Raw genomic sequence first — 20,981 nt, forward strand, 5'->3', positions numbered from 1 at the left:
TGCATGCACAGGCACTAGCAGCACAGGCACTATGTTGCGGCAAAATGCTCACAAATGACCTTGAGACAAAACTAATTCATAAAATAGACCGTGGATGAAATTTATTCACCCAGCTGACCCTTTTGTGTAGCGCCTGATACGTCGGCGCTACACTAAACTGTGTAGCGCTTAACTCACAGACGCTACACTTCTGTTCAGCGTGGCACCCCAGAACCCACACTTGATTGTGCAACGCCTAATAAATAGGCGTCATACTGCAATAAGCAACGCCTAACTCAAAGACGCTACACATGAACTTAGTAAATGCAGCGGACAGAAAGTTTTTATAATGCAGCGCCTAGCACCAAAACGCTGCACTTCAAAATGCAGCGCCTGCAGGCTAGGCGTTGCACTATGAAAGCCTCCCAGCCAAGCCTAGCTGCACGAGGCCACACGTATGCAAGTAGCTGGCGAGGCTACACATAAACAACTCTGAACTAGTAGAATGCCCGTGCGTTACCACGGGCCTTTTAATTTGTTTTATTGCACCCATGAATACAAATACATATCTCTCTCGCTTTCCCCACTCTATATACCACTCTCCATATCTCTCCCTCCCATTCTCTCTCCCACCCATGCTCTCTCTCTCTCTCACACACACACACACACATACACACACACCCTCTTCCTCTTCCACCACTCAATTTAATTTGGGTTCAACTTAACTTTAGCTTCGTGTTAACATTCTTGGCTATAGTATATCCTAGTAGCTTAAACATTAAAAGAAAAACTTAACTTTTACACAGGATCTAGTTATATTGCCCGTGCGTCGCAACGGGAGCACACATATTTTGACGGTTCAACACCAATCGTGTCTAATATATAATTTTTACAAGCTCCATGCACATATGTGTCGTTGTATACATACTTTACCATTACATCACTCTAACAATGACACATCAAACAAATAATTAATGTCGCCTCCAAGTTCGAAGTTCATTTGTCTCTCGTACATTCGAGCATGTTCAGACATCAAATGGGTGCCTAGCAGGCTCCCCAAAATCCAAGCATCTAGATGGTCCGGACTCTACTAAATCCAACCCATATGTGGGTGAGAAATATGGAAGTCCAAACCAGATGACACCAGCTCACCTTTGTCATGGCACCCTCTATTCTTCACACTGTACTTCCACCACGGACCGCCAAGGTGGAGTCCCCGGCCACCGTTATTAAGCGAGGAGGCGTGCGCCGCCTGTGACACCCTCCGAGCCAAGAAGGCATATCCGATGTCTTCCGAGCCATTGTCACGTTGTAACATATAGTTGAATGTCATGCATTACCACAAAATAAAAATAATGATGTCCATGCAACTGATACGCAATGATGTCCATTATTAACTCTTGAATCAACCTACCTATGCATTTACCTTTATATCCAAAGAAAAAAATTGTACGACTTGATGAAAAATATATAAAAACCTCTCGATCATGCAATTTACAGCAAAGCCATCTCTGATGAAATGCAATTTGCCACATTTTCTAAAATAGAAAAATTATTCTGCTCAGAACTGTAACTGAAGAGACAAACTCTAACCTTCTCCCCGCTCACTCTCAACCCTTACTCTTATCACAACAATCGACTAACTCGTTCTAAGTGAACCAGTGGTTCTAGGTCCAGGTCTAGTGTTGCTCGAAGAGCACTTTCCTTCTCATCCTGAGCAACAACTTCAGCTTTGTTTTCACATGATCTCTTTATAGCATAGGTCAGGGCACTTGGTTCTCTACAAACATAGAATTTGAATTAGACATCACCGATGCATGTAAAACATTAATGGGAGAAGGCTATTCCGTGCTTGCAACAAATAAAGGTTAGTAGTTGTGCTGCTAGAACAACTCTCGCTGCTAGCATGAATAGTAGAAGAATGGAATGCTTATATGGCTCTATGTAAATCCACCTATGGAAACAGGACAACAAAGCAAACCATGGAGAGCTAAGAATGACATGTACATCAAATAACATTTATAAATTAGCTGTGGAACATAGTATGTTTTGTCGGTTTGTTCTGTCAAACTACTCAATGTGACATTTCAGACAATGCATTTAAGAAATTTTAAACATGAATAACAAAGACAACTACCAAAGAACAATTAATGCGTGCAAAAAGGAAGATAATATCACAAGTGTTTAGAAATCACTACCCCGCAAATTTCACAAGGCCATTAAGAGGAAAGTTGAAAGAAAGGAAAAAGATCAGTTTGATTTACTATATTTACCAATAACTACAGATATTCTATAACATTTCAGGCTACAACTATGAATTTAGGCACTTATTTTCTTCTAATACTGGAAAGCAAACTATACCGTTCTCAATTATGCTTTCCATCTATATTTCATAGCATTTACAAGCACATAATGATAAGGAATTCCCATCAGCTCCAAATTGCAATAAGCTAATATCAGTTTTTAATCTTGGTCTACCATATTTTTGTATTCTCTCAAGTTAAAAAACATGGGTTGATGCTCACAAGTTTTTGAATTAAAAAAAGCATGTAAGAGATCAGTTAGCCCACTCCTCTGGTGAAATTAGCATGAAAAATGATCATATCCAAATCAATTCTCTTTAATGAGAAATGAAAACGACCCAGTGCATGTCCCAAAAGAACAATTATAGGGCGACTTGCAAAATAACATGCGCCACAGAATAATTTACTTAATAATTAAGCATACAAGTCGTCATGGCATCCACCAGAAGACAAGGAAGATTAGTAGCTGATCTGCTCAGTACAATTACACTAACAAACAGGTAGCAACATCGAGGTATTTTAGCATTATTCCATTGGTACCTGTACAATATAGTGATAAATGTGTGGAGAGGTGTCATTTTGGTTGGCACCTTGAAGAAGGCATTGCTCTTGACCTGGGGCTGTAGGCGTGGCACTCATGGACTAAAAGAAACAAGAAGCCCATTTTGAAAACACAATTATTAAAAGGCCAATTGATTGATTCATAGACGCAAATGTCAGCCGTACCTTGTCAAACTGTAGGAGGATGCTGAAGGCGAACTCAGGTTGAGCACACCATCTCCTCCAGTGTCTCCGTGAGGGACCTGCCAAATCGAAATTCTTGATGTATCTCTAACCACCAGAATTCAACAGAAGTTGTGATTCAGATTCATCAGCATCAAACTGAGTGGTCGATTATTTGACAGAAGCTATGTACAATTATTATTCTACAGTAAACAATCCCCGGTCCAATACGATCATGCCAGAGTCATAAAATGACTGTATTGACCAAATAACAATCGCGCGGTGCCTCTAAACGGAGGTGCTAAGCAGGTCTCGAACATGAGAAGATATCAAGCAACATGTGAGCCTCTAGACGGAAATGCCAAGTAGCATCCTTGGACATCATGTATGCATTTTCTATGGAAGCTACTACCTATGTATCAAAATATAAGACGTTTTTGTAGTTCAATTTGAACTGCAAAACATCTTATATTTGGTAAGGAGGGAGTACTAAACTCAGTGGTCCAGTTATGACAAAAGATTAGATAAGGATTGTTACCAGATCAACATTCCCTTCATTTAGGCGAGCAACTATGTGCCGTACCATCTTGGCCAGAACACTGCCATGCGACTGGGGCAGCTCATGTTACCAACTATAATTGCTGCCTTGACACACTTTTCTCCGAAGGTTGCACCTACCCATTGTCACTGAATGCAAAAACGAAGAGTAGCTCGCTAAAGTGCTCAAATAAATCATTTTTCAATAAATGAGAATTAAACATAGAAATGGTTGATGACAAATAAAATACTGTAGGCGACTGGTGGAGGATGAAAAGGCCGTGCTTCCGTGTCATGTTGTAATGCCAAAAAAAGGTCTGATTCCAAATTTCATTCTTGGTCACCAAAGATTATCGTGTTGATGAGTACAAAAAATAGATCTCGGATCTCAGGGTCAGCTGTATCAGTTGCTTAACATGTTAGTGAAACATTATAGTTGAATAGAAACGGCTACTTAGTATGTACTGTGCAAGCATATTCAGTCAAACTAACATATATATGTTCAATAATGATGATTAAAAGATACTACCTGCCAATTGGATAAAGATCCAAGGCACCAGAAAAAGTTGACCAACCTATGAGCGAAAAACCAGACAAATATTTTTACCTTTATTAAGCATACGATCGATCCACCATTACATGGATGTATCAGGAAAACTTCCTTTTTACATCCATAAGCAGTACACTCCGCACATTCTTATATATGTCAGAAGGTAGAGCACTGAGTCTATCGATATGGAGAGCAGCGATTTGGCTCCTGGGCTCAGATGAGCCCGGGCCTAAACAGTACGGCAATTTAAAATAGAAAGAAGTTTTAAAAATTCCAAAACAATTTTGTGGTGTAAGATGTTCCTGTACGTAAACACTGCAAAATTTTGTGAAGTTTGGATATTCAAGGAGCTTGTGGCAAAAAAGACAAAATCAGGCATGAACAGTGCGATTTTCAAAAGTTTCTCGGACATCCAAAATTTGTCTTTTTTGAAAATCACACTGTTCACGCCTTGAATGTCTGAGAAACTTTAGAAAATCACATTGTTCACGCCTGATTTTGTCTTTTTTGCCACGACCTCCTCGAATATCCAAACTTCACAAAAAAATCATGGAGTTCGCGCACAGGAGCATCTTGCACCACAAAAATATTTGGAATTTTGTGAACTTTGTTTCTATTTTAAATTGTGGTACTGTTCACCGGGTTCCGGGTTGAATTATTGATATGCACTTACTCACTTTACAAACTCATCATTCTATCATTCCTTTGCATATAGCAACACTACTCACTGGACCACTCAATAATCACACAACTATACTGTCCATGTAAAATTTGACACACCAATTAGCAAGATGGGTACCTCTCAACAGCATATATTGGCGCAAAAAGGACAAGACTTCAAATTCAGTCGCAATCGTCCGCTTCACTCCCACTATGGCTTGGGGGGAATGTTAGAAGTATAATGTACTTGAGTTAGAGATAGAATTAGTACTTGTCTTGTACTCCAAGTCTCTACCCCACCATGTACTCTATATAATCCCTCACGAGGGTCAGATCAAAACAACACAATATTATCATCCTACAATTTCCACAATCCAATCAACACTATGATCCAACATCATGCTCTTACTTGCATACAAGAAGCCCCCACGACAACAAAAGTTGGACATCGAGCTTGATAGAGATAAAAATAAAGACAGAACAAATGAGCAAATGAAAGTTTGACAAATCATACAACTAAACGTCAGACGAATTGAAAATTCTCCACAAAATAAGAGGGGATTGGACTCTTACCTGTGCTGTCCGTTCCTCCCAGCTTATTCACCCATGTTCGTCAGTCTTTCATACCAGAGCTACTGCGCTAAGAAATGAAACGAACATTATATGCACCGTGGCTTTCATATAGCTAATCTTATGAATTTGAAACATATGACAATCAGGAATGCAGAATACATTGATCAACGCATTATTTTTCCCGCAAAAAAAGAACAGGTTAATGCATTGTTTTGCATATGGAAGCAGAGCGATACAACAAGATAGTTGCAGCAGTAGTAGTATTACTATCCTTCGATAGATGAACTGGAGGTCGGACCATCTTCAAGGAGGATCGGTTTTGATTCTTGGCAAGCACGGCCCTGCATGTAACAACAGCTCAAGGACCATGAAAACCTCACGTACACAGACCTGGGACTACATTGTCATTTTTCTTCACTAACAATAAAAGAACAAGAATAACCAAACTACAACTTGTTGGGACTGATACACAACAAATAGCAAACCTTGCCTTGAAGAAACACACGGTTGGAAGCATGCCTACCCCCTGACTGTACTGAACTGGATGTAGTTTCTTCAGGGTGTCCGGATCCCATCATCGTCAGAGATTCAGAGCTTGGAGAATTTCAGCCGTTACAGAACCTTAATGGTTTGGGACTAAGCACTGCTCCAAAGGTGATGATTTATGCGGGGGCTTATGCTGAAACTGAAGGAGCTCGATCTCACAATTCATCTTGTTGAGGCTATATTTATCTGCATGCAGTCTGGGTGCTATTGATTTTGGCTCCCAGCATCTCTCCTGCCTTGCTCTTGTCAATTCCATGATATTTTCCTCGTGGCAGGAGGGATGCGCTAAAACTAAGGATGTAGTACAAATTCTGTTGTATATAGATTACAGCAGACAGTCAGTGTTGCTCAAATTCTGTCTCTGTGCCTGTTTCTGGCACAATTTCAAAGCCCGAATCCTCCACCGAACGCATATGTACTTGGCACAATTTCAAAGCCCGAATCCTCCAGCAACCGGAACTGCAGCTCCGGCGGGTAGTCGCGCACGCACCCGATCCGCGGCCCGACGCCGGTCGTCCACCGCAACGACAGCTGCTGCCCCAGCTGGTACAACTTGTGCGCCATCTTGGAGTTGATCCGGTGCATGATCCTCTCCCGCGCCACCGCCGGCTCCTCGCACTCCTCCCCGCCCTCCGCGCCGCGCCCCGCCCCGCCCCGTGAACAGGTTCACCTTGCAGAAGTCCAGCCGGTCACCGAACATGCCGGAGGTTTTTTTTTTTTGTGCGTGCGTGGGATGGGGGAGGGGCCGAGGGGACGAAAAAACCAGCGAAAAAAACCGTGACGAAAAAAATCATGAAAGGTGGGACGAAAAAAAACCTGAAAGCGAGACTACCAACTGCTTCATTAGAAATAGAGATGTTCATGCTTGGAGGTTGCGTTGGGCGCCGGGCCTAGGTACGAGTACTAGAACTTAATTCGTAGCAAATGACGAAGTGCTAATTGTGCGACTCTTCCGGTATGTACATGGTGGGACTGGGTCAATGGTTTTCTTTCGGTGCCGCACGTCAGTGTTTGGATCAGTGCCTCACATTTATTGGCCATATTTTACTTGAGTTTTCTCCTGATACAAAGATGAATAACAAAACAAACATGTCCCGATGATATTTCTTGTGCATCAGCAGAACACACAAAAAAAATTAATTGCACAATTAGCGTTGGATCAAGAATTTTGTAACCAATATTTCCACGCCAAAAATCAACATGCTATCCGTTGATAACCCGCGACCGGTACCGCCAGCGGGCGGAGCGTTAGGATGAGGGTGCCGCGGAGGAAGAGGATGGTGGCCCTGGCTCGTCGGAGGAGGCGTCCTCCATTTTGCACGTCTTGCTGGCCTATCAGTCGGCAGCAATGGCAGCCATGGCCTTCTTCTGCTCCAATGTCAGCCCGTACCAGAGAGCTTTGGCGGCGGCGGGATGCATGGCGGGGAGTGGTGCGGTGAGGGATGACTGTTGCTATGGCTGGCGCAGCAGTTTATATAGCACCGGTGGGCGGTAGAGGGACGGACAAGTGGCGCCGAAGGAGATGCCTTGACAACTGCATGCTATCAATGCGGGCGGCAGACGGATGGACAGGTGGCCATCGTCTCGTTTGAACACGCGGCAGTCACCAGCACCGGGAAGTGGCGCTCTCTCGACCGACGCGCCGCTTCAACGCCGCCGCCAGTGAGGGGTCGCGTCCGCTCTGGCCGGCATGAATGCGGGCGTTGACGCTCTGGAGCGGTGCTGACCAACGTGCGGGGGGAGGGGGGGGGTCAGAAGCGGGCTTAGGATCGGTCCAGACTTCGACAAACTTCTTTCACTTTTATCTCTGTTTTGTGAGAGAAATCACGTTAGGTCTACTCCACGAACCGATACAAATCAGAGTTGGATGAATTCCGTGGTCCAGACCATACGGTCCAACAGGAGATTTGCGAATTGCCGTTGGAGTTGACTTGTGGGCGTATGGTACATGCAGACGCACGCTTGTGGATCCATGCAACAGTAGCACTGTCTACTCTCTCCGGCCTTCTTAAACTAATGGTGGATAATGCAAAAGATGACTGTGACGAGCCGCAATTCTTTACTGGTGTCGGGTAGTTGCATGCACGCATTCATGCAATAATGCTTGCAGGCTTTCACGTTGACGCACACGAATCACATCAATCTATCTGTCGCCCCATCGCAGAGGTACCTACGGCCGAGATGTCTACGGACTAAGTTTTTGTCCATATGTAGCGCCTTTGCATTAGACGTCACACATTACAGCATAACGCCTATCTATTAGACGTTGCATAATTAAAAATGGGTCCCGACCAGATACCGGGGTGTCACGCTGGACAGAAGTGTAGCGTCTGTGAGTTAGGCGCTATACAGTTTTGATGTAGCGCCTATGTGTCGGACGCTACATAAAAGGGTCAGCTGGGTGAATAAATTTCATCCACAGTTTATTTTGTGAATTAGTTTTGTCTCAAGATCATTTGTGTGCATTTTGCCCTATGTTTCAAATAGATTCTCCCAAAAGCTGGGCACTAAGTACCATCCAAAGCAAATACTCCCTCCATCCGGAAATATTTGTTTTAGAAATAAATAAAATAAATATATCTATAACTAAAATAAGTTTAAATACAATCTTTCATAGGACAAGTATTTCCGGATGAAGAGAGTATTAGGAAAGCGAATCTTGAAAGCTAAGTACCATCCAAAGCAAATAGAAAGCTCAGCTCGAGCTGGTCAATAAAAAGATCGGCGACTCGTTGATTTTGTTCGTTGCGACAGAATACCGAGTAGGTGAGGAGACGACCGGGACTGGGATAATGTTTCCAAGGAAAACACACCAACTAGCTTGCTGGCCCTTCTGTTCTCTTTATTATAATATAATCTCTCCATTCGGAATTACTCCCTCCGTTTCGAATTACTTGTCTTGGATTTGTCTATATACAGATGTATCTAGACTCATTTTAGTGCTAGATACCTCCATATCTAGACAAATCTAAGACAAGTAATTCGGAACAGAGGGAGTACTTGTTATCAACATGAATGTATCTAGAATTAAAATACATCTAGATACATCCATTTCAATGACAAATATTTCCGAACGGAGGGAGTATGAGTTAATTTAATTTTTTATCCTCAAAATTCACCAAATTGACAGGAATTGCGTTTTAAAAAGAAAAAAGTCTCAATACCCTAAAAAAGATGTCTCAGTTTAAACCCTTAATATGTGTGCCATATTTTACCACCAAATTCATCAAGTTGGATTTTAGGGGTATTTTGTGCTGAGTAGACATGCCACGTAGATTTTTTTTTCTTGTCTGGTTTTTGGGCTATCATTCTAGTCCTTGTTTTATTTTATAGAGGAACCCTTCTCTCACATAAAAATGAAGCAATGAGCCCCTTTAACCCCCGCAGCATCATCAACCGCCTCTCCTCTGTCTCCACTCACGTGCGAGACTGGATTAGTTGAGCACTGCCCGATCCAACCCCTGCCCCTGCCACTCACCGTTTGCCGGTGACGTCCTCCGCTATACGTCCTGTGCACACCCCTCCCTACCCTGTGTGTTGCCCCCCCCCTCCCAACGTGAGCGTGTTCCGCACCTCAAGGAAGACATTGGTCGTCGCCGCCTTGAGCTCCATGAACTCCTTGAAGAACCGACGCCCCTCGTAGAACTCTCGCTCGTGAACTCCAATGGCACCATCATGTTCACGTGGTGCTCCCTTGCTTGTACTTTCAGGCAGGGCAAGTTACTCAGCAGCGATCTTGCATCATTGTGTATCTTTCATTGTCGAGTGAATTGCAAAAAACCATCACATTTGAAGTTTTGACACGGATTTGCCACCATAGTTCTTGGGCGTCCAAAAAATCCACCACTTTCCTTGTAAATTTTCTCAATAAAAAGAAATGACTGTATTGAGGCTCTTAACACGATTTCTGACATGGGTGGCCTGCCAGTCAGTTGCCACGTCGGACAAACCAGATGGAGAGGGGGTTGACGGCTGTTAGGTCTCTCGCTAGGTCAAACTACCCTCCTACCTTTCTTCTCGTCCCATTCCTCTTTCCTCTCTCTATCCCTCTCTATCGGGTGATGGCGGCGGTTGCGGATAAACCTAGCGGCGGTGGCGAGTTAGTTCACGGCGGAGGGACGGGAGCCGAGGGTGATGGGTTCTCGGAGGTAGACAACTTGCTCGGCAGTTGTAGTTTGTCGGTGCAGCGTGCCTCTTCGCACCCTTCGAAGCCGGAGTGGGATATTGAGCGGCGGGCGGCGGTGGCCCTGGCATGCAAGATAAGGGCTTCCGACATGGGAGGCGGCCATCGATGGGCTTCAGGGTTCGGCGGCGTGTAGTAAGTGTTCTTCCTCCTCCACCTCCCCCTATCAGTGGTTAGAGTAAGTGGATTCAAATGAATCTTAGGGTTTAGGGTTTGACTTGTGACATGATAGGAACTGTTAGGGTAGTGCATTCTTGTGGATTTAGAGTTTAGGGCTACTGCAGTGTTCTATCTAAAACAATTAACATCTCTGTAACATGTAACATAGGTATTGTAGGCCACTTTCTAGGGGCCCTTTGATTCTCATGTTCAAAAACATAGGAATAGAAAAGAAATACATGAACAGGTTTAGGATGTATGTTCAAAATAGAGAATTGTAGAAACATAGAAATCTACGGATTGGGTGCATGTTTGATTTGCATGAATAGGAAAAACACACAAATCCTAAAAAGTATGATCAAATTAAGGTCAAACCATATGCAAACATAAGATAAAGTTAATACTACTTATTATATTACGTGTGACCTTTGTCTTGTTCTTTGTGCATATGAATGTAGAAAAGAGGTTAGGTGGATTGTAAAATTCCTTTTTTCTCGTATGAAACTCAATACAAAGACAAATTTCCTCCGTTTTTTTTATCAATTCCTTCGAATCAAACAAATGAAGAGTGTCATCATAGAGAAACAAATTGTATTCCTATGCTTTCCCCTCACTTTTCCTACAAATCAAATAAACACTTGGGGTGTGGCACACCCCACCCATCCACCCTCTTGGACCAGTCCGTGCTTCCAAGTGGAAAAGAACTCCACTGAGACGAGATACCAACGGATGTGGTTTTATTTGATTGTTATAATCAACCAAGCATGACAAACAGGGGACGGGTGGGGTGAGGTGTTGGCGACACACCGATTTTCTAACTGAGAAATGACCTTGTTTTCGCTCCTTCAATGCTGGCAGGAAGTTAGATTCTGTACGCTCTCGTGCCTGCACCACCACTCCTAGTACTTATTTTTTGATACTAAAACAAAAGGTACTTATATTTTTATATATACCAAAAAAAGGGTTACAAATTCTGGTGGAGTGGGGGACCGGTGATACAGGGACGGGCACGTAATCTATACGGTGGTTCACTCTTCAGTTCATGCAGCATCAGAAGTTATCTCTCGCCTCCACGAATCATACACGGTAGTCGCTTAGAGCATGTACAACCGGGTGCTCCAAATCCACCTCAAACTCCCAGACGAACGGTGTGGTATACAGGTCACGAAAATGTGATCTAGACGGGTGTCTCAAACAGGTCTCAAACGCACGGGCTGATCAGTACTTCTCATATCCAACCCAAATATGGGATGGATATGGGGCGTCCGGGCATGTCCGTCACGTCTTCTCCGGCCCACGCTAGCCCATCCAACCCCACATATATTTCTCACCATCCGCTCGTCGGACCAAACCCTACCCATTTCACTTCACTCCACTGCACTCCCCTCTGCCACCCAAACTTTCGTTTGACAATTTTCGGCCTTCTTCGGCATGGCGGACAACGGATCTGACTCTGATCAGTCCGAATCTGTCGACTGGGGTGTCATCCCGTGCGAGTTGGAGAAGAGGCAATGGTCGTCCGCATTGCACTCACCCACTCCTGGGAGGACAGCGCCCGGCCGACGGCAGGATCTGTCCGGCGCGACTCATAGTGTTGGCGCATCGGGCACTCGGATCCTCCGAGATTAGATCATCCCGGTCCCGGGAGCCTTCAAATATTCCCTTCCCCATCACCGATCGCGCGGGGTTTGAGTCCCACAGGGACCGGTGTGCCCGCCGTGCGAAGGAGATGATAAGGGCGGCGGAGGCCCGCCTCGTTGAAGACATGGCGACTGATGCGGCGACGTAGGTAATGGGGTCACCTACTATGGGTAGGGCCACGTACCTGACATCTAGGGCCCACCAAGGGCCGCATACCATCATGATGAGGTTCCTAATACACAGATGCATTTGGATGCACACTTCTGAATATCCACTTGGATGGTACCCACCCACTAGGACGGGGATAGCTCACTCGGACGCTCCGCCGCCAGTTGGCCTCTCTCGGCAGCACCCGGATGCGGAAGGCGAAGAGGCGACGTAGGACCTACAATGTTCGAGGGGCTTAACGCTAATATTCAAGTGTAGTTACAGCGGCAGTTACCAGTAACGTGTGTAATAATTCCCCTCTTTATCTCCCTTGTAGCGTAGCATTCATGAGGGACAACACACTCTATATAAGCCTCCCTCCTACACTATGGCAAGGGTTCACAACCCTGCTGTAATCAGAAACCCTAGAGAAAACATAGCCTCAGGGCTCGAGACGTAGGGCTTTTACCTCTCCGAGAGGGGCCTGCACTAGTAAAATCTGAGTGTCACACATGCGCCCTATCTAGGTTCCGCCCCTTTTCGTACCCCTAGTACTCACTATAAGATTCGTTGCGTCGACAGTTGGCGCCCACCGTGGAGCTGTGCGTCTAGCAATATCTGGCGTAGGTGGAATTTTTTTCATCATCATCATGGTCACCCATCCGCGGCGCATCACACTTCCGCGCGTCTTCATACGGAGTCCTCCTCTGACAGCCGTTGGTCCCGTACCGGGCAGCATCCCTTCTTCCCACTGGACGCCGTCGCAAGCGCTCCGGGCATTCATGGCTCCAGCGTTGGGTCAAGCGCGTTGTGGCCCTTCAGGCTACGGCCCAACAGGTGGCAGTGCTCGAGCCCAACCTCGATCTGTTCCACTATAAAAAAATACACTTCCGTGATGATACGTGTTTGTCATAATAGGTCACGTTTTATGTCATGCATGTACATCCATGACGATTTTATGACAGAATCAAGATAGTCATACATGTGCTGTAGTAGAAGTGTTTCATGACATTATCAAAATTATTATCACAGAAGTGTCCACTTCCATGAAGATAAATGACGCGTCATGGAAGTGCTTTTGTCAAGGTGACTGACACGTGGCATCCACCGTAACGGGTTGCCGTTAAGCAATGGGTCCGATTTTGGATCCGATAACCCGTTAACAGTCGGGGCCAATGGGGATTTTCCACGTGTAAAATTCTCATTGGTCGGAGGAAACACGTGTTGGCTTACCGTTGGGATAGATGACATCCACTCATTGGACAGGAGGCACCTATGATACATTGACACGTGGCACGGCCCAACAGAGGCACATTCCGGTGAAAAGTTCAGCCCATTTGACTTGGTCAAAGAGGTAGCGGGCCGTCCCACAGAAAGCCTGTTAACGTCCTGTTAGCATATAGCCCATTTACAGCCCGCTAGGTCACGACCCATTACGGCTTACCTGAATTAGGCCTAGTAGCGTCATCTGGGCCGTCCAGTATGATTCCAGCCCGTTGTAACTTCCGGCCCATGTATGGCCCATGCCGTCTTTCTGTCCATATGAGGCCCTTTGTAAATCTTGGCCCATTAATGGCCCATGGTGAAACTGGCCCGTGATGAACAATGTATTGCTTTATACCCATTAACGGCCCATTAGTCCGTCGGTCGTTTCCAGCCCGTGTTAACTTTTGGCCTTCTAAGGGCCCATTTATTCTTGGGATCATTTCCATAATTCGATTACTTACGGTCCGTTACTGGCCCTTTCAGCTTTTGGGACAAATCCAGCCCGTGGTTACAGTCGGCCTGCTTGTGGCCTGTTAACATGTTGGGCTGTTTTTGTAGATTCATCAATTACGACCTATTAATGACCCATTATGGTCGGGTCATAAAACAGACAATTTCCACTCTAGCCCGTTTACGGCCCATTTTGCGGTCCGTTATTGGTCCACGAATAGTACAACCCATGTTTGGCGAAACGATTATACGACCCGTAAAGGCCCATAGATGAGACGGCCCGTAGAAGGCCCATGGATTCTACGGCCCGTGGAAGGCCCATGGATCGTACAGCCCGTGGAGGACCATGGTCACTACAGCAGGTAGCAGGACCATGGTCACAACAGTCTGTGTGTTGCCATGGTTATTGTGGCCTAGTTTATTGTGGCCACTAGAAAAACGCGGAAAAAGAACTACAATGACTACAAGCAAACAATTAAACAAGACAATAAGGAAATAAATAAGCAAGGAACTAACACTAGGCTATTACGGCTATTACACATATTACGTCCACTGGGCATCAAAGTTTGTCATCGATGCAAATATAGGGAACAAAGCAGCATATTACATACATTGGCAGTCAAAATTGGCCACCAGTGCAAATAAACACGACAGCAAAACAAGTCCATAACTGAAACAACTTCAGAAGAGCTCAAGAAACATCCATGCTGGCAATAAGCTTAGCAATCTTATTACCTTTGTCCTGTTTGGTGCTAAAATCCTCCAATGCTTGTTGTTACACCAGAAAGTATGCATCTGAATGCTCCAGGGACTTCCGCATTCCTTCCGTTTCTTATCGCAGCAGAGCTGATTGATGTCTTTCAGCTTGTATTTGAGACTCAAGAAACCAAACTGATTCAGACAGTGAGTTTGAATAGCTTGTGCAAGCGGTAGTGGCCAGTAACCCGAACACTAAACCAAGACAGGACTTTGGGGTTGTCTCACTGTCTTCAAGATAGTTTTCCTTAGTTGTTTAATCAGCTTTGTTGTAGACGTTACGAACGTTTGGCAAAGCTCGGTATGACGACTACTTGATAGTTTAGTGCACCATGCTTTACGACTTAGAACCGGGACTTAAAAAATGTTTTGAATGCCACAGAGCATATAAGATGTTCCAAGAGTTGAAATTAGTATTTCATACTCATGCCTGTGTCGAGAGGTAGGAGACCTCTGATAGTACTTTGCCTACAAGATGGAGGAGAATAGCTCAACCAGTGAGCATGTGCTCAGATTGTCTGGGTACTACAATCACTTGAATCAAGTGGGTGTTAATATTCTAGATAAGATAGTGATTGACAGAGTTCTCTAGTCACTATCACGAAGTTACTACAACTTCGTGATGAACTATAATATGCAAGGGATAACGAAAACGATTCCCAAGCTCTTCGTGATGCAAAAATCGACGAAGGTAGAAATCAAGAAAAGCATCAAGTGTTGATGGTTGACAAGAACACTAGTTTCAAGAAAAGGGCAAAGGGAAGAAGGGGAACTTTAAGAAGAACGGCAAGGAAGTTACTGCACAAGTGAAGAAGCCCAAGTCTAGACCTAAGACTGAGACTAAGTGCTTCTATTGCAAAGGGACTGGTCACTAGAAGCAGAACTGCCCCAAGTATTTGGCAGATAAGAAGGATGTCAAAGTGAATAAAGGTATATTTGATATACATGTTATTGATGTGTACTTTAATAGTGTTTATAGCAACTCCTCGGTATTTGATACTAGTTCAGTTGCTGAGATTAGTAACTCGAAACGGGAGTTGCAGAATGAACAAAGACTAGTTAAGGGTGAAGTGATGATGTGTGTTGGAAGTGGTTCCAAGATTGATATGATGATCATCACACACTCCCTATACTTTCGGGATTAGTATTGAACCTAAATAAATGCTATTTGGTGTTTGCGTTGAGCATGAATATGATTTGATCATGTTTATTGCAATACGGTTATTCATTTAAAATCAGAGAATAATTGTTGTTTTGTTTACATGAATAAAACCTTCAATGGTCATACACCCAAGGTGAATGGTTTATTGAATCTCGATCATAGTGATACACATATTCATAATATTGAAGCCAAAAAATGCAAAGTTAATAATAATAGTGTAACTTATTTGTGGCGCTGCCGTTTAGATCATATTGGTGTAAAGCGCATGAAGAAAATCCATGCTGATGGGCTTTTGGAATCAATTGATGCTTGCGAACCATGCCTCATAGGCAAGATGACTAAGACTCCGTTCTCTGGAACAATGTAGCAAGCAACAGACTTGTTGGAAATAATACATACTGATGTATGCAGTCCGATGAGTGTTGAGGCTCGCGGACGGTATTGTTACTTTCTGACCTTCACAGATGATTTGAGCAGATATGGGTATATCTACTTGATGAAACATAAGTCTGAAACATTTGAAAAGTTTAAAGAATTTTAGAGTGAAGTGGAAAATCATCGTAACAAGAAAATAAAATTTCTATGATCTGATCGTGGAGTAGAATATTTGAGTTACGAGTTTGATCTTCATTTGAAACAATGCAGAATGGTTTCGCAACTCACGCCACCTGGAACACCACAACGTAATGGTGTGTCCGAACATCGTAATCGCACTTTACTAGATATGGTGCGATCTATGACGTCTTTTACTGATTTACCGCTATCGTTTTGGGGTTATGCATTAGAGACAGCTGCATTCACGTTAAATAGGGCACCATCTAAATCTGTTGAGATGACGCCATATGAACTGAGGTTTGGTAAGAAACCAAAGTTGTCGTTTCATAAAGTTTGGGGTTGCGATGCTTATGTGAAAAAGTTTCATCTTGATAAGCTCAAACCCAAGTCGGAGAAGTGCGTCTTCATAGGATACCCAAAAGTAACTGTTGGGTACACCTTCGGGTGCCATGGGAGAGACCTCTTCCAGGTTTGGGAAGCTTCCCAGGAAGCAACTAGTTAACGAGCGCTTCTTCGGGAGCCTCGCAACAATCACCGTCACTTGGCGCGCTCTCACTCATTCGCCACGTGTCGCGCTCTGGACGCTTCCTTCGGATTTTGTATTTTTTTTATTTTTTCGCACGCGTTTTCGGCTTTTTAAACGGTTTTTTACGGGTTTTTTCGACATTTTGGTTTTTCCCCGATCTTTCTTAGCTTTTCGATAAAAAATAATTTTGAAAAAAATCACGAAAAAACGCGTTTTCTTTTTTTTCTTTCGCGAAAGTCACAGTTTTTCTTCCGCGTGAGGCACAGTTGTGCTTTATGGAGAGTCACGGCCGTGCCTTTCGGAAATGAAAAAAACGCATTTTCTGTATTTTTTTTCTTTCGCGAGAGTCACGGTTTTGCTTCCGCGAGAGACACGGTTGTGCTTTCGCGAGAGTCACGGCCGTGCCTCTCGGAAAGGGAAAAACAAAACGCATTTTATGTTTTTTTCTTTCGTAAGAGTCACGATTTTGCTTCCGCGAGAGGCACGGTTGTGCTTACACGAAAGTCACGACCGTGCCTCTCGGAAAGGGAAAAGATACTCGTTTTCTGATTTTTTTTTTCTTTTTCGAGAGTCACGGTTTTGCTTTCGCGAGAGGCACGGTTGTGCTTTCGCGAGAGGCACGGCCGTGCCTCTCAGAAACGAAAAAAACACGTTTTCTGTTTTTTTTCCTTCCACGAGAGTCACGGTTTTGCTTGCATGAGAGGCATGGTTGTGATTTTGCGAGAGGCACGGGCATGCCTCTTTCGGAAAGGAAAAAACCGTGCTCCCGGTTCGGTTTTTTCGCCCGGTTTTTTCGTCCGGTTTTTTTCGTGAAAAAAAAGTTCGTCAAAACCTATCAACATGGTCTCTAGTTTTGAAGATCTCGACGCGAGGAATCCAATGGTGAAAGCGGTTCGAGATTTGGACGCACGGTTTAAGAGATAAAACATTTTGAATAAACAGATCTACAAAAAAAGGAAAACTCCCAGGTTGCGACAAGTGGCGTACTGCATGTGCGCCACTTGTCGCGACCTGGGAAAGTGGAGTGTTCTTTGCAATGAGTACTCCTTAATTAGTGATTTCAAGCTTCCCAGCCGGTTTCTTTCTTTCTTTCTTTTTCGATTTTGTTTTTTCCTCGACCGGTTTTCTTTAGTTTTTCTTTATTTTTTTCCTTTATTATTTATTATTTTAATTTTTAATTTTTATCTTTAAAAATGCATGATCCGTTTTCAGATTTGATGAAATATTTTTTAAATTCGATGAACTTTTTTTTTCAAGTTCATGATTCTTTTTCAAAATTTAGAAACTATTTTTCAAATTGACAAACTATTTTTTAAAAATTTGTGAACTTTTAAAAAATTAATGAACTTATTCAAATTTGTGAAATTTATTTTCAAATCGATGATCTTTTTTCAAATTGAGGAACTTTCCTAAAATGTATGAACTTTTTTTTGAATCGATGCACTTTTTAAATCGATGTGTCTTGTTCCGAGAAATATGTTACTCAACGAGTAGAAGTTGTAACCGAGAAAGGTTTTGTTATGCTTTTTCACTCGCATTACCGACTTCGATCAGGAGCAAACATAACTGTTACATCTTCACACAAAGGACATTATTCCAGAATGATATTGTACCTTAGTGCATGATTTGGCAGTTGTTGATGTCGAACCGTGAATACATCAGAGTACCCATTTTATACGCCTGGACCTATGCTTCACCATCTTGATCTCTCCATTGATTTTGCGGGTACATACCATCTTGCTGGATCAGAGGAGGCGGTGAGGTCGAGGATGTAGGGAGGTCAGTTGTTGTCCTTGAAGCTGAACGACGGACAACCCATTCACCTTCCTTGCTTGAGAACTTACGATTTTTGTTGGAAACCAATCGTATCTTATTGTTGAAATTGGTATAAGTGCAAGAGGTACCAAGGAGTGAGTGGGAGATCTGAATGTCGACAGAAAGGTGCCAAAGTTAACGGAGAAATAGTTGCTCATCAATTATGCCTCAAGTCTGTCTCTTTGGGAGCTTCGCTTAACAACATCTCTAGCAGATTATGTAAAACGGGCCATCCCGAATAATAACTGCCGATATATCGGACGTGGGCGATTTTTCCGGCTCAAATAGACCCCGCAAAATTTAGCCATCCCGTAATTGTTTTTGCGGGATCCTGCATTCTGCGGGCCGTTTCCGCCATATCTACGGGAGCCACCCCTCTTTTTGTTGTTTCATATCCTTGGCAAAAAGGCCATTTTTGCCCGCTTCCGTTCCCGCCTCACTCGCCGCCGCTGCCGCCACATCTCCCTGCCGGTTCTTGGTGCCCCCGGCTGCCCCGCGCCATCCATTAGCTCCGCTACCCCGTGCCGCATCTATTGCACCAAATTTGGAAGCCGGGGGGGGGGTGCCCATTTGTCTCTGCGGGCTAGCGGCCGCCACCGGCGCCATGGATCTGCCCGGAAGCTTGGCGCGCGGCCTTGTAGCTCGCGGATCTAGTTGTTTCCAGCGTCGGTGGGCCTTGGAATTGCCCGAGGGACAGCCGCGCGCGCCGGAGGAAGGGGTTTCGCCGTCTTTGCTTCGGCCGATGGGGGAGAAAAAAGGGGAGGCCGGCTTTGCTTCGGGGGAAGTATGTTCAGTGCTCGCCGATCTTTTGATTCAGTTTGGACTAGTGAGATTCTGGAGAAATTCACGGGCGCGCAATGTTTTAGATGGATTGGAGTTCGTCCTCGTCTCTTTGTCGGACGATCCGGACATAGAAGAGATGATCTTGGACGACGATGTCGACAACCTAGCATTGTTGCATCTCATGGGCAAATTTGAAAGGGGGTTCAAAAAAATGTCGCGAATCCACGGTTGGGCGGCGCATTTCGCGCAACCGAGCTCTCAGCGACAAGATGCTCATGAAGGACTACTCCACCGAAGTATCAACATATCCGCCTCACCTTCTTCGTAGGCGATATCGAATGTGTAGGCTTCTTTTCGTTCGCATCGTTGAAGCTTGTTAGGCAAATTGCCATTTTTTCACTCGCCAGAGGAATGCCACCCTTTTGCTTAGATTTAGTGCATATCAAAAAAATATCGGCAACAATGAGAGTGATTGCATATGGCGTTCCCACCGACTATGCCGATGAATATCTTCGCATTGGCGAAGATACATCCATCAAGTTCATGCGGATGTTTGCAAATACAATGATCCGGGTTTTTGGCCCAGAGTATCTTCGAGCTCCAATAAGGAGGACACAAAGAAGTTTATAGCGATGAACAAAGAGAGGGGATGGCCGAGCATGCTTGGTAGTATTTATTGCATGCATTGAAGGTGGAAGAACTGCCCGGTGGCTTGGGCAGGGGAATACACCAGCCACAAACGTAAACCTACCATTGTGCTTGAAGTCGTGGCATCACACGATCTATGTGTTGGAAATATGCCCTAGAGGCAATAATAAATTAGTTATTATTATATTTCCTTGTTCATGATAATCGTTTATTATACATGCTAGAATCTTATTGATAGGAAACTCAGATACATATGTGGATACATAGACAACACCATGTCCCTAGTAAGCCTCTAGTTGACTAGCTCGTTGATCAATAGATGGTTACGGTTTCCTGACCATGGACATTGGATGTCGTTGATAACGGGATCACATCATTAGGAGAATGATGTGATGGACAAGACCCAATCCTAAGCCTAGCACAAGATCATGTAGTTCGTATGCTAAAGATTTTCTAATGTCAAGTATCATTTCCTTAGACCATGATATTGTGCAACTACCGGATACCGTAGGAGTGCTTTGGGTGTACCAAACGTCACAACATAACTGGGTGGCTATAAAGGTACACTACAGGTATCTCCGAAAGTGTCTGTTGGGTTGGCACGAATCGAGACTGGGATTTGTCACTCCGTGTAAACGGAGAGGTATCTCTGGGCCCACTCGGTAGGACATCATCATAATGTGCACAATGTGATCAAGGAGTTGATCACGGGATGATGTGTTACGGAACGAGTAAAGAGACTTGCTGGTAACGAGATTGAACAAGGTATCGGGATACCGACGATCGAATCTCGGGCAAGTATCGTACCGATAGACAAAGGGAATTGTATACGGGATTGATTAAGTCCTTGACATCGTGGTTCATCCGATTAGATCATCGTGGAGCATGTGGGAGCCAACATGGGTATCCAGATCCCGCTGTTGGTTATTGACCGGAGAACGTCTCGGTCATGTCTGCATGGTTCCCGAACCCGTAGGGTCTACACACTTAAGGTTCGATGACGCCAGGGTTATAGGGAA

General features: G+C 44.3%; 1 long non-coding RNA gene across 1 annotated transcript; it reads right to left on the reverse strand.

The window, feature by feature from the left end:
• Positions 1 to 1,678: 1,678 nt before the first annotated feature.
• Positions 1,679 to 5,636, reverse strand: LOC119319642. Its single transcript, XR_005154547.1, has 5 exons — positions 5,326 to 5,636; positions 3,544 to 3,692; positions 3,009 to 3,085; positions 2,823 to 2,924; positions 1,679 to 1,759 (listed from the first exon to the last, which is right to left on the reverse strand). It is a non-coding gene; the product is annotated as an uncharacterized LOC119319642 (long non-coding RNA).
• Positions 5,637 to 20,981: the final 15,345 nt, after the last annotated feature.

Source organism: Triticum dicoccoides, chromosome 6A (assembly GCF_002162155.2).
Source record: "Triticum dicoccoides isolate Atlit2015 ecotype Zavitan chromosome 6A, WEW_v2.0, whole genome shotgun sequence".
NCBI classification, from domain to species: domain Eukaryota; kingdom Viridiplantae; phylum Streptophyta; class Magnoliopsida; order Poales; family Poaceae; genus Triticum; species Triticum dicoccoides.